The following is a 13,577-nucleotide window of genomic DNA, read 5'->3' as shown; positions in this document are numbered from 1 at the left end:
TTAAACAAGTCATTTTTCCAAGTCCAGCCTTCATTAAGGCAATGAAATGACATGCTTCCACTTGATGGTCTCTTCTACCAGAATTTCCAGTTAAGAGAAGACTACAGATAATCTGGTTATACTTTCTACGATGTAGGAAATTAAATCAAAATATGTTTTATAGATATTGAAGCAAATATTGAGTAGCTCTCAGGTCATAAAATTATGATGTAGATCTTAGGAGAGAAATATCTACTGATAATAATTAGGAACAATAGCTAAACAAAGATCCTTTTCGTTTTCAAATGAAAAGCTCATTTGAATTACACGATATTTTCCTTCCCTTTCAAAGTTCAGTACCAAGTGTTTGATGACAAATCAAAGCAGAATTGTTCGAGCTTTAGTACATATGCCACTGTCTCCAAAAGCAAAGTCAGAAAGACAGTTTCTGGAGACAAATAATTCATTTATGTTTCTGCTCTATTCACTAGAAAGACATAACCACAGTTGAGATTCAATCTGACATTAAGTCGTACGAAGTCTACGGATTTCTTTACCACACAGACTGCAATTTCTCCCTGCCATGTCTCCCTAGACAATGCTGAATAAAATGACCTCAAAGAACCGGCAGGGGGGAACTAGACAATTAAAAAGTGCTTTTTAGCTTTATATAAATTTAAGCAACACACACTTGTAATCCTGAAGATAAAATGGAATACATCACAGTGCAAAGAAATAACCGTATCCTTTTTCTTCCTCATTTTAGAGACAGAAGAAAAACCATGTAATAGGTATGTTTGGTCCCATTTTAAAAATTTGCTGGGATCCTGCATATTCTTACTCAATCCTGCTCTATGAGTAGCTTTTCTACAAGAGAAGTAAAACCTACAACCAGTTTTCCATTTTTTTCTAGCCCTTAATGTTTCTGAATATTCCCCTTTTATGGTGTTAAATTGTGCTGGTGTTGTTGTTATTTTGTTTAATGTAATTTTTTACAACTATTAAATTTATCCTCCTTTTTGGCATATCTATGGTCTCAGTCCTGGATATGCTGCACTCTCACCTGGATTATTGTGGCCTTTCTTATCTGGTCTTTTGATTTCTGAAAATTAAGACTCTTCATCTGTATTTGTAGCTTCCCTGTCTTCATGAAAATGCCATGTTCAATACTCAGCAGGATTGCTAGGGTGGCTTCCACTGCTTATCCACAGACCTCATCACCTCATCACATCTACTTCCTCCTTAGGTTTCCACATTGATATTTTATATTGTTAACTTCAAACCGCATGTGGGCACCTCACTCTACCCCATCCACTCTGTCTCTTAACCCTCTTTGGTCTGCCATATTCTTCTCAGTCAAGTCATCTCCATACCCTCATCATCTAACCATTCCTATTTTATTTCTAAACCTTCCCCTAAAATATGTCCTGAGTCTTTAAATTATTTAATCTTCCACCTTCCTTCTTTCAGTAATGACTGGCTCTAGAATTCCATAAAAAGTCCATCTTTGTTGGCAACCTCTGGAAAACAAATATCCCTTAGTTGCAATTTCTGAAGTACACACAATTCTTTCCTCCATTCCTTTTATAATACCTGAAATTACTCCATTATTTGAATATTTTATGCCTTTATGACTTCAGCAGTATTTTCTAATACCAAATTTATATCTATATCTCTTTTTTTTAGATCTTAAATCCCTCAAGTGCAGGTACTCTACAGCTATAAATCAGTCTTTTGGAGTACTGTCCAGACATCATTTTGAAAATGCAGAAATTTTAATAAAATTTCTGTAATAATAAAACAGACAGTATTATGCAAATTTGCCTGTTCTTCCATGAGGACATGAATAAACAAATCAGTTTTGAAACCACAAAGCTTGGCTCTATCAGCTCCCCAGTGGGCCTTGATAACACTAAGCCTATTTCTTACCTTGCTCTCTGTCCTGTGGAGCTAATCCAACCATAGACTTGCCTTTGAAGTCTACTGGAACACCATGCATGGGTGAGCTCCAGGGAGCACACAAAGCAAGAAAAGAAAACTGACATGTTATTCTTAACCAGAGGGACTGTGCTATTTCCGTGTTTCTATACACGCTTGGGCATCCCACAGACTTCAAGAGCCTGCAGATGAAGTAGGAGAAGAAGCTGAAGTTATCAGTGTCCTGCAAATGGGCAGTAGATAAAGCCACAGTATAACAAAAGTTTTAAATTCCAAGTAAATCATTCTCTTTTTTTATTCTTTATCAAGAGTCATACAATCACAAATATAAAATTCTTTTAGGCTATAAAATGACTCCCTGAGAATGTCAAGCTCTTCTGCAAATGGCATCCACTCTTCATCTAAGGTATAAAAATTGCCTTGTAGACTAGCATTCAATTCCATGCAACAGACATTTATCCAGAATCTTTACTGAAAAGGAGTTGTGCTCATCAAGATGAGAGCACCATCAACATCTTCAAAAAGAAAAGCACAAAACAGCTCTCATGGCACACAGTCCTCCACGGCCACTTAAAAACACACTCTCCGACAGTATCAGTATGTGATGCAGCAATATGGATGAAATAGAAATTACAGCTTTAACACTGAAGTACTAATATTTTAGTATTTCTCCAATACTATACTCAAGGGCTTAAACTAAATCACATTTTGGAAACTAAATTTATTATGTACATACCTCTGGACCCTGCAAATCCTTTCCTAAAAACAAATTCTACTGAAATAAGAGAATCAAAAAGAGGACCCACTACTTAACAACTCTGTGTGTTCTTGGTACCTTTTTTTTAAGCTTCTCTAAACCTCTGTATAGTAACTTGTAAAGTATGAAGGATCATAATGCTTGGCTTATAGTCTATGTGAAAATGATGCCTGACGTGGTAAATGATCCAAAAAAAATGATACTGAGGTGAGTATTATAATCCTTATTTTACAGAATAGACTGTATTATGAAGATACTAAGCAATTGGTCCAAGGTCATAGTAGGTCTGGAATTTTAATCTAATTTGGTTTCACTCCAAATGCTGTATTCTTCCTACCACAAAGGTTGCTGCTTCTCTTATGGCCCCAAAGTGAAAAAGAAAAGGCAACATCAGCTGAGAAGGTCTTCCAAATGCCATCAGACATAGAGGCCTGTATTCCAATAACCCTCTCTTGAAAGTATATGCTCAAATATTAGAATATTGGACCTTCAAAAGCCATTCAAGGCCCTCAAACCACAGGGCACAAACTCCAAGGTAAAAATGGCTGAAGCCATGACTGATCATTGTAGCCTAGAAAAATAAACATGTGCCTCAGAAGCAGAAACTCACTGATTACTGACAAGATATGGATTCACCAGAGGTGCAAGAAAATCACTTTGTGCTGTTGGACATTGACGTAGCGCTGTCATTTAGATTTCACGTATAAATATTTCAAGATGAAAGCTAAGAAATTGTATTTGTTTTCAGAAGCAACATCACTCAAAATACTTTGGTTACATTATTGGGGAAAGACAGAAGGCAATGAGAAATTTATGTCAAACTTAAATTATTATGAACAAATACACTGGAGATGTACCAAAGATGTGTACCATCCCCTGGCAATAAACAAAGTGAGTATGCCTACTCTCAAACATATTTACTTTAGAGGGAAGACACTAAAACTTAAATTTAAAGAAGACATTGGACATGATGATCATTGTGATCCAGCAAATGAAAGTGAAACTGGGAATAGCTGAATCTGTAATTCAATAAAAACTTAATTTTTTTCTACATATTTTCTTTCACCTCTTCTGATTTTTAAATTTAATCATAGACCATATTTCCCCAATGTACAATCCTTTGGCCTTCTCAAGATTTTGTTGTTGTTGTTTCTTTTTTCCTCAAATTATGTGAGTCTTAATGTGTATTTTAAAAGGTAGGTCAGACATACTGTCTCTAAGTACACAGTCTTCAAGTTCTAAATCACCCAGAGGGTGGGGGAAAGGAGAAGAAATCCTATTGAAGAATTTCTCAACCATATCTTTTCACATTGCATGGAGTTCAAAGGTGTCTACTGCAAATTGCTATCAAAATGAAATACAGCTCAGAGTAGACAGCAGTGAGAGGAGTTCCTTATTTGGGAGCACCAAAGGCATTCACAAGTCACAGGGAGAAGATGTGTAGCACCTCTGCTGTCATTATCTGTTTAGACAAGTGGATGGTGAAACTTGCTTCCCAAAGATGCTGAGAATTGAGAGTGGCCGCATCCAGGAGGGAATGCTCCTGTCTGTTCTCCAAGTGGGTCTCATTAAGCAATCTTCTTTATGATTTTCTCCATGATGCCTCTAGTCTAAGTCCCTTCACATAATAGGATCTCCAGGAAAATTCGTCCTTAGCTACAATCCCCTCTTCCCCCCAGTAAAAGGGCATCTGTCTTCCCCGGCTCACAGAGTACCATACAGTGTCAATAAGAAATGTCTGCTAGGAATGTGTACTTTTTTATCCAATTCTTCTCTTTCCTGGGCAGAAAAGGCAGAAATAGTCAAGGCTCTTTTCTCTACATCTACAAAACACAAACTCCACCAGAGAAAAGAAGAGAATAATTAAGTAATTACTAGGCCTTTGCTTTTCAACACACAGGTAACTAAGGGCAAAAATGTCAAGGCTTTTAAAGTGAAGTTTTCCAATTCTTTCCGGCTGGCTAATCTTTGGCTTTCCTGGAAAATGATAATGAACATGCATACCGTTGTTTTTCCTTAAAATCGTAAACTTCTATATTTGAGATAGAAAGCGAGAATTGAACGAATACCAAAGCGCTTTGCTTAATGTTAGGTTTTATTTGGAATAGTGTTTTTATCTATGTGAGTAAATGGTATAATATTTCTGCCAGAGAATGAAGCTATGGGCAGGGCTTTACACATCCTGGGATGTGAAAGACAGCTTTGAAAAGTTTTCCATCACATAGAATGTGTTAGCCTATCTTCTCAAGATAGTAAGGAAGTTGACATATTTCAAAAGATAGGCACAAGCAATCATGTAAGCTATTTTAAAAATATTTCAATTTACATTCTTGTCCAAACTTTGGAAGACTATTGCAAAATTAAATAATGGCACTAATAAATCCACTAAGCCCCTAGCCTTCAATATACACACACATATTTAACTATAAATCTTCAATAAAGTAAAACATTTGTAAGTTTTAGACGGTTAAATTAATCACTAACAGCATGATGTAGTTACACTTTTTAAAGTTTTTATAAAATGAAAACCTTATGTTTTTGCTGATGAAGTCAATTGAAAATTCTAAAATCCATTTCCAAGAATTTGCCTTTGTTCTGAATATTCTCATTATTCTTCTCACAACAAATAATCTGAACCAATGTTCTGAACCTAAAGGTTAGATTTGATTGCTAATACTGCTTTCTACCTGTGTGGAAATAGCTTTTCCCTTCACACTACTAAAGTATGATTGCTAAGAGTAATTTCATTATATTATTCAATTAGTTCTTCAAGGTTTTCTTTTCTCTCCAATTCTACTACAGTTGATGAGAGAAAGATTGTATTTTTTTCCTTTTATAAAATCCTTCACAGTGCCCTTAGCAACATTGTTCAGATGAGATAATTAAGAAAAAAAGCCAATTGAATGACTGAGTGAATGAATGATTGAAAATCTTTCCAAAGTTATAATAATTATGATTATTGGGATCCAAGAGATACCATTTTAGTCTGAAAGGTTATACACTGTACCAACTTTTACCCCATTTTGAATGTTAAGTTTCCAAACCATGTAGAAATTCTGAACTCTGAAATATTTTGTTTTGCGGGAAAGAACCAAAAATTCTTTGCCATATGTACCCATGTGTCTTATTGTAGTTAACCAACCGAAAAATAAAATAATACTACCAAAGGGATAATTGACTGGAGGAGTTTAAAAGGTTTATAAATATTAGAGATCCAATCAGTAAGTAACTGAGTGAATTGATGCAGACTGGACTGCACTACACTGAATCGGCAGGATTCAAGTGAGGACTACTCGACTCTGGATGCAGATCTTTCTAATACTTTAAAAGCATCAGGCTTAAAATAAAATAGATCTCAGTCTTTAAGGTGATCTGCCTGTTTATACTGGCAATTCTGCACTATACCATACTCTTACTTATCAAACTGCTTCCCTGAATTGACTATAAGCACAACATCTGATGAGAGACAATGTATGTCTCCTGTTTCCATTACGTAAATATATACCTTCTAGATGACTTCCTCACCACTTGAAAGCTACGCCATTCTCAATATTTTTTTAAATTAAAATTAAAAGCTGCTAACATGAAACTATTTCTGTAAATGTCACCAAATGGAATTTCTTTTAAAGATCAACAGCATCATCATACAACATGCCTAAAAATGGAATGGTATTATTCGTGCGTCACTTTCAGCCTTTCACATATTAAGTCCACAGCCAACCAACAAAACAGAGGACTCCAGGAGCTTTTTAAAAAAATCCTTTGACCAAAGTGAGCTAAGAATTTAGCATAAAAGTATCTTCTTTATGCTTGTATCTTTAAATTAATATGCAATGTCCCCGAATTTGTATAATATGAATTCAAAAGGAAGCCAAAGGATCTATCTTCACAGTGACAAAACAAGCCGTTAATTCAGAGGAAAAAAATCTTCAACTGATGGGGACTACACTGAGAAAACTGGCTGATTAAATATTTCCCTTTCCAACTGCATGTGGTATGTTCTTGTGGCAAATCACAGGGACTAAATATTGTTCTCCATTTGCTGCTCTCATTGTGCACCCAGGTGGCAGTGAGATACCAACAATTACACACTGTAGCTAAGTGCCAAGGTTCATGCCTGAAATTAGCGTCAAAATGAAAGCACCATAGAAAGTTAGGGTTAAAGGGGAGCCCAGCTCATCCCCTGCATTTTACTGACATCAACACAGCGTGTGATAAGCATTTGGAGCACAGTTCATTTCTGGAACTCTCATGGGCTGTTCAGCTACTACCACTACTACAATAGAGACTGTGGAAATGTTTCTTGTTTCTTAAAAGCAAGACAGCTCAAAGTCTCATGGCGAAAGCGTTACATTCACTTATCTCCACTAGTAGGTAGGAATTCCCAAAGAATGAGACCGACTCTAACTTACTCCCACATAAGTTAGAGGGTACACACAACCTGTTACATTCACTGGTTTAAGAAGCAACTTTTCTGCTGCTTCCCCCAAGAAAACTAATACGTGCTACATATATATTATGCAATAGTAATACCTCCTTGAAAGAATCCCTATCTATATTCATATCTATGTACGTTAATCTGGCTCTTACAGCCAGTAAGCCTTATAGCAGAGGTCAGAAGTAGTAGCTGATTTTTAAAAATATCCACCTGGATTTTTCTATGAAGTAAAATTTCTATCCTAATAACTTGGTTTGAGTCTTCATAGAAATATAGACACATATCTCTTTTAAGATGTCAAGGTTACACCTTTGCATATAATCAAGCAAAAATCTAAATAAAACTAGCCACAGTGCTGTTTATTGATAGAGAAGATTTGCACTAGGAGTTTGAAGGTGGAATTAGGGTTTTAATGAAAATAAAAACCCAACATGAGATATTAACTAATAAAACTTTATGATGGTTAAAGAAATGGCTCTTTTTGGTGGAGTGGCAGGTGGTCAGCAACTTTTGTAATGCTGAAATATGTCACAGAAAATAGAAAAATAATCATCTACAGTGTAAAACAGCAAAATCAGCTTAGAAGTTAACAGCCCTGTAGGCCTGAATTGTGACGAAAAAAACACAAACACAGCACAATTGGACTTTCCCTTGGAAACATCAGAAAGTGCATTTTATATCAAATGTATTAATGTTGATAAAAGTGGCAATCTATTCCAGGAAGAAGCAAAAACGTAGTGCATATATCCATATATTCCTTAATGAGATCTCTAACCCTAATATAAATACTTAAAGGTCTTTAAAGGCCTTAGGTTGTGATTTTTGGAGCATGTTTTTCTCTCTTCCTGCTAGCTTCCCTCCAGTTGTCATGCCCTTCCTCCTCTCTCCCCTTCTCCCCTCCTCTCCTTCTCCTGGCCTAAAAATGTATCAGCTGCATACTCTATGCCAGGCACTGTGCTAGGCAGTGGGGGCTTTTACTTCCAAGTCTTTGGGTCCTATCTTTTCTATATTCTTCTCTTATTTCACTGCTAGTTCCCTGAACTCTTAGCCAGTATGTCTCCTGGGCACACCTACAAACACAGGCACACAAAAAATGTGGAGCATTATCTAGCCTCGAATCATTTTAGGTTTGCAAATGTCATGTGTCAAATAACCAATGCAGATCAAAGAATCTTGAGACTTTATTTCTAAGACAGGCTTCCTGAGAGCCACGGGCTTTGACCCAGACAGAGAAGGTTGGAAGGCTTTAAGAAGGCAGTGGCAAAATTATTTCAGGTGCAGGAATGACCAGAGAAAATGCAAGACAAACTTTGTGGGAGCAAGGAAAAATCAGCCTTCCAGTGTAGAACACTCCTATTTAGAAATAGCCAATGATATAGTTGGAAAGCAAGACTGAACCCAAATGGTAAGAGATCTAAAAAGGTTTGACATTTTAAAATTGTATCCTATTGGCTCTGGGGAATCCCTGAACGCAGAAGGAAATAACATAATAAAAGCATCAAGGTAGTTACGAGGCACCTGTATTCTAAGGGCATTGACTTGGGCAATAAAGTCCAGGGCTTTAAAGCCTGTTCTATCCACTGCTTTATTCTGAACATCTTGAATAAGCCCAGGAGATTATAAAGGCTCAATAATATTTGGTGAATAACAAGAAAAGTTAGTGGCACCTGAAGGACCTAGATTTTAAGTCATCGCAGCTGCTTATTAGCTCTGTGACCTTGAAGAAGTTATTTAAGTTCTTGAAACCTTAGTTTCTTTATCTACAAACAGGAGTAATGATGCTACCACTCTCATAAAGTGATTGAGAAGATTCAATTAGAAAATGAAGGTAAAGGGCTTAGCACACTGTCTTGCGTATAGAAGGTAAATGTTAGCCATTCATAATTAGAATAGAAATCCCTTAAAATAATACAGGAAGCATTGGAAGGAAGCATAAAAACAATAAAACCAATTTAGTGTCTGCTGCAGAGTGGGCCTGAATAATAAGGAAAATGGGATGAATTTAGACTTTCTAAATACATATCAGTAAGAAAACGTCCTGAAACACATTCTGACTGTTTTACCAATATCTTCTTCTAAATTGGTATATATATACTCTGGTTTCTCTTCAGATTGTATAAATCTTTCCCCTTTTACTAAACTGGTATATATGCCTAGAATATATTTTAAGCCATTTAAAGAGTGGAAAAGAGAAATAGACATTCCAAAATAATATGGATTGCGATGTGTGATGCACTGATGATGTATAAATCACTAGTAAGATTCCCATAATCTACAAAATCAGGCAAATATATTAAATACTGAACTAATGGTAACAAATCAGGAGCCACAAGAATAGTGTCTGGCACACGGTAGGCACTGAATAAACATTTGATGAATGAGTGAATGGATGCTTTTTAAATCCATATAGGAGGAGATTTTTTAAATATTTCATTTGACTTCCACGTTTCCAGTTTCTAGCAAATTGAATTCTTCTTCAAATATGTTCTGGAAATTCTGTATTTTTTCAGATCTCTACAGTAAACTATGTTAAAACACTTGAGATCATGATAACTAACTACATACCACATGTTCCAGATGACTGTGTGCTACCTTGTCTCTCTCTAAGGAAACTACTAACCTACTAGTATACTTCAGTAACTGCATTTGAACTATGAACTCAATAGTCAGGAAAACACAGGAAATTCACAGCTTATAAATCACAAGCACACTGTGCTTAAATAATGACAAGTAACATAAAGGGCATGAATGCATGGCTTGGAAATATTATTAAGGATGCCAAAAGGTTTGGTACACTATACACTATAGTATTTTAGCATCATAAAGTCTAGCAACTTTAGAAGGATTCAGGGACATAATGAGTCTATATAACCCTTCTCTTGAAAAAGAGATTATCAACACCATTAAGCAAATACAATGTTCACATTTTAAAATCTGAATAAATTATTAGTGAGTGCTAGAGTGTGTAATTAAGCTTTTTAGCATAACTTTTTTTCTTAAATCATTCTGGTAGCATTTAAACAATGGCTATCCAAATGATAGTGATACAAATTAAAATTTGCTGTTGGATCATGAAGATTATTAAATATAAAACCTGTGGATAAAGCTTTACTGTGTATCCGTGCCAACAAGATGGAACACTAACTTGGAGTGATATTTTTACTGGCTATCTAAGAGGGTCCCTCCCTGACAGTGCATTCTCTATAATAAATTTCCTAGATGATGCTCTGTTTTGTGGAAAATAAACCAAGAGAACTAAAGAAAATATTTTATTGAATTATACACATAACCGGCCACTGCTAAGAAAATCCATATCCTAATATCAATCCTGTAAACATCCCAAGGCCAACTCAAATCTTTTAGCACTTCATACACAATTTCTAATGAAACCAGTTTTAGCCTTTCCCCCACCTCACCCAAATTCAGACAAATGGGTCAGATAAATAGCTTCAAAGTCAATACAACTTTCTAGGTGACAGATAAGAATAATGGCACACCACACAGACAAAGGCAGAATTATAGTAGGCAGAAAGAAACTATAAGTAAGTATTATACTAGCTGGTCTATAATATTGACATTTAAAAAGGGAACACAATGACAAAAAGAAAGCAAAATTGGAGAAATGTAGTAAACATATCAGTAGAGCATAATGTAATCAGATGTCAGAGCTTAATTTTACTTTTATAAAAAATTGCACTAATGGTGTGTTAATTCAGCAGTATTATATTCTGACTATTCACTATAATCAAGTTAAATTATATAAAAATTTATCTAATTAGCATTTAGAACAATGCAGTCTGGAAGCTGTTGGCTTTGTGTAACTTGCACAGAAAAATTGATGTAAAAATTTCATTTTGACTTACATGAAAATTGATCTAATATGTCACAACTTTAGTTCCCAAAAGATTTGAGTCTTTAAAAGCTATGTGATTAACTTTACTTGTGTACATCTCCCGAAAGAATTGAGGTGCAAAGATGTTCCTGGTAACATTAGCTGTAATCTTTTTAAGTTTATATCTCTGTACTTACCTATTTAATAAAGAAAGATATAACAACAGCATATTTACATACATTTTTCATTTCTTAGTCCAATTTTAAATTTTAAAACATATATGACATTTGGCACACAAAGTAAAACCAAGCAAGGTAAAATCGCATATAGTTTTTATTCCTTCTTTCCTTCTCTTTTCTTAGCTTTCTCTAACTTGCATGCCTCTTTGTTTTTTCTCCTTAAACCACAACTATCATATCAAATATTCTTCCCTTTAAGACACCCCTAATTCTCCTAAGGAAGTGTCAAATTAAAGTAGGCGCAATCTGGAAATACTCACTGTTTTATCTCAAGAGTTCAATGCAAATTGCTTCAGCTGAGATAAATGCATGAAGACTTTTCTGAAATAACTTTTACATAAGGATAAAATGATTTCTACACAAAAACAATTACCAGCCAACATTATTATCACCAGAAAATTGTAAGCTAGAATGAGCAATAAAAACATTGTATTTGGAACGAGATATTAGAGAATAGCTATTAAAACATTTTATTCAATTTCTATTACACCTTAAAATGAAAGTCATCAAAATGTCATTACAGGCCTTTTCCCCAGATTCTTCAGAGAGTGAATTTAATCATTTCAGGAAATTGAGCACTATCCACCATTCACTTAAATCCTTTGAAATAGCAGCAAAGCAAAACACAATGTGAAATTTATAAGACATTTTATATTAAAATGTGTTCATATACATACATAGATACATACTGAAGAGTGCTTGTCTCCGGACACCTAAAGTTAAATATTTCTTGGGAAATTAGCCATTTATATAAAATTTTACCTTCAAGAAGACATGAAGTAAGAAACCCAAGTAAAGGAGCCACAAGTTAAGCTCTATAAAATCCCAGCATTAATAAAGCACTAACATATCAGGGTTTTTTTTAATACCTTCAAAAATTAATTATTTCGAAATTACTTCAAGCCACAATTATTATTTGTACACCGAAGCATGGAACTTTTGCTGATGCCCTACTAAAGAAAACTTAACATTAGTTGAATAAGTGCAATTACAATAATATAGTCATGGTTATTGGTTCCTTCAGAAAACTGGTACTTCGTAAAGAATTTTCAAGCCAAAAGAGACCTTTTGACATCACCTAACCCTGGTTCCTAATTTACTAGTTCTAGAATAAAATCCACATCAAATAAAGCTTAATTTTATTGATCTCCAAATGATCATTTTCTCTAAAGAAATAAAAAGCTGCTTATTTTCAAGATCGAAAGGAAACATAGGAAGCACCTGATCACATTTTATTGCCAAAGCTGGCCAATCTTCAGAAAATGACTAACAATCAAATTCTCTAAGCTGTTCTCTTTAAACCTTTAATGTTAAAAAAAATCAAATTTTAAATAATTATATTTAGAGGGCAGTTTTCCAATGCTACTGGTAAGAAGCAGATGAAATGGTTTGAAAATTGCACTTTTAAAAATGTTGAATTTTTACCTTTTGATTCGAGGAGGATGTCACTTCTCATGGAACCCATTTTCCTGAAGACATTCAGCGCTGGCCGATTTAGAACAAAACTATTAGGATACTACTTAAAAAAATAATAATAATAACTTCTTTACTACAAAGCCACAATCTCTCTTGGAAGGAAGCTGATGGCGCTTATAAGCAATAAATGCCTTTCCTGATACCTATTTTGTCATCACCATCTTATTAACAGAGTGGATGTTTTCTGCAGCATCCATCAATTAGCCATTTTTAAGGACACGGGAAATGTATCAGGGCTCATCTGCTAAGCAAGGCTGTATGCTCCACAGCCTGTTAATCACCACGGCTCCTTTCTAACAAGGTTCTAGAAGGCAAGGAAGCCCAGAGACCATTAAGTAGCTCACAAGCAGAATATTACCGGGAGTCACCAATATTGGATACAACTTTCCCTCAAAGAAGCAGCCTGCGACTGAAGGCAACAGAGCCGCCCGCAGCAGAGTCACAACACATCTGCCAGCTTGTGCCTTAGCGCTTGGCAATTGCAAAGCAGAGCCCAATATCATCAGACAAACTACTCCTGACTTCTTACTCCCCCAGCAGAATCCAGGCTTTTGGAGAGAGCCTGTCGGTTTCACAGGCACCCCAACTAGAGAGAAGGTAAAGGACACGGAAGGCTCACCCTTTCATAGGCAATCCACCTAGAGCTGCATCATCGGAATCACAAATGAAATGCTAATGTACAAGAAAATGAATGCCAATTTCCTCCACTTTGCTCCAAGTTTCAGTGGCCCCTCCACAATAAAAGATAGCTGTTTGTAGAGGCTGCCTTGTTCCATACCATTAACTCAGAACAAAACATATTTTTAGTGGGACAGCAGTGTTTACTTGTAAGAACTGATGAATTGCTCGGCACCATTTATCACTTGCAGACAAAGACGTTCAGCCACAATTTTGGACATAAATCAAGGTACATGCTCC

General features: G+C 35.5%; 1 long non-coding RNA gene across 5 annotated transcripts in view; it reads right to left on the bottom strand.

The window, feature by feature from the left end:
* Window positions 1-13,577, bottom strand: part of LOC108294445 — a 106,096-nt gene that overhangs the window by 85,063 nt on the left and 7,456 nt on the right. For 3 of the 5 annotated variants that reach the window (XR_005197875.1, XR_001821042.2, XR_001821046.2), the window contains one exon: window positions 12,609-12,668. The exons of 1 other annotated variant lie outside the window; for it this stretch is intronic. This is a non-coding gene — a long non-coding RNA (uncharacterized LOC108294445). Of the gene's footprint in view, window positions 1-12,608; window positions 12,669-13,017; window positions 13,175-13,577 lie in introns of those variants that run through there. One more of the 5 variants, XR_005197876.1, reaches the window with a different exon arrangement.

This window comes from Cebus imitator, unplaced genomic scaffold, assembly GCF_001604975.1.
Source record: "Cebus imitator isolate Cc_AM_T3 unplaced genomic scaffold, Cebus_imitator-1.0 Scaffold18, whole genome shotgun sequence".
Lineage (NCBI taxonomy): Eukaryota > Metazoa > Chordata > Mammalia > Primates > Cebidae > Cebus > Cebus imitator.
This window is presented reverse-complemented; position numbering and strand designations above follow the sequence as displayed.